This window comes from Lepisosteus platostomus, unplaced genomic scaffold (assembly GCF_059453375.1).
Source record: "Lepisosteus platostomus isolate fLepPlt1 unplaced genomic scaffold, fLepPlt1.hap1 Scaffold_70_H1, whole genome shotgun sequence".
Classification (NCBI taxonomy): domain Eukaryota; kingdom Metazoa; phylum Chordata; class Actinopteri; order Semionotiformes; family Lepisosteidae; genus Lepisosteus; species Lepisosteus platostomus.
In genome coordinates, this window is record NW_028291682.1 from 61,560 (window position 1) to 63,007 (window position 1,448).

A 1,448-nucleotide genomic window follows, 5' to 3' on the forward strand; every position below is an offset into this window, starting at 1 on the left:
CCCTTCATTGAATTCGCAGTTCTGCATCAGACCTCTAACTCGTTTCCTTAGCTTGGATTTAAGCCACGAAGCAGGCTTCTACTGTATAAGGAATCACAAACTATTTGAGAGGCCACCTTCCCAGGGGGAACTGACAAAGTCTATCCCTAAACACCTAGCGCGGTCTCTCGAGAGACTGTCAAAAATCGCTTTCTCCGTTTGCGTTGCAAGTAAGTGAAAACGCGGTCTCAACCCAGAGCCACTTGGCAGCAGCGACACGTAAATACCGTTACTGTTACTGCTCGATACCGACGTTAGCCTACTATACCATGTTCAGCCACCGCTAGAAAATGCACGGCTCTAGAACCGGAGCAAACGACAGGAGGGCCAACGCCGAACGGGCACACGTGTCAGACATGGAGCGCGACGAGAATGGGATTCGAACCCATGCGTGCAGAGCACAATGGATTAGCAGTCCATCGCCTTAACCACTCGGCCACCTCGTCGAGGGATCTGGGCTGTCCGGACATGGGTTGGCGCGCTCCAGATGATCTTTTTCTTTTTTTTCCCCCGTACTCGAGGGTCATTTTCCTGTTCCACATGCGATTTCAACATTTTCCTTGGGAGATGTCAAGCCAGCAAGCCACTGCTGTGGTTCAGTGGCCAGTGTGGAGTTCAGTGGCCCTGTTGTACACAGAAAGCACATTGAGCTCCTTGGACATGAAAAGTTCCAGATAAAAGCCATTTGTCACCCTTTCTCTTGGTGTTGATGTTGCTATTATATGTAAAGGTGGCAACTTGCTCAGCGAGCAGGCGGAGCACACACCGAATGCAGATGTGTCTGAGTGGTGTGTCCAAGTGGCTGTCAAAGGACAGCTCTCCTGGGGCGCCGTGGCTTAGTTGCTTAAGGTGCCTGTCTAGTAAACAGGAGACCCTGGCTCCGAATCCCAGCGGTGCCTTTTTTGTTCTGTCTTCTCGAACAGAACTGGTCATTATGGACAACCGCCTACGGCTAGACTTAATTAAATGCAAGCATTCATTTCCTGTCTTGAACAACTTGTTTTTCTTATAATGGATGCAACTTGCAAAACATGAAATACAAACCTTGCTAATCAGCACTCGCGGCTGGCAAAAAAAAAAAAGAAGTCAGCAATGTTTTTTTCTTTAACCTTAACCCTTCTAATGGAGAAGAGTTAAACAACCGAGTCTATGCAGCTTAAACGGTGCGCACGTCGGGTTCTTAGCTGAAAGGGTGGTAAATCACGCTCACCCCAGTCCTTAATCTTTTAAAGAGGATACAAAATTGAACCTAGTCGCCACATCACATACATCCTGTTCAACGATAAAAAGGTAACGTCTATCCTCACTCCAGAGTCAATCTCATGTTGAGGGCATACTTTTTTCCACTTTACCATGAGTCGGGCTCGGCTGCACAGAGGCGAGAGCAGAGCAATGAGGTCACGGGGACA

The 1,448-nt window shown here is 48.3% G+C and overlaps 1 non-coding gene across 1 annotated transcript; it reads right to left on the bottom strand.

The window, feature by feature from the left end:
- Positions 1 to 403: 403 nt before the first annotated feature.
- trnas-gcu (transfer RNA serine (anticodon GCU)) lies at positions 404 to 485 on the bottom strand. Its single transcript has one exon. It is a non-coding gene; the product is annotated as a tRNA-Ser (tRNA).
- Positions 486 to 1,448: the final 963 nt, after the last annotated feature.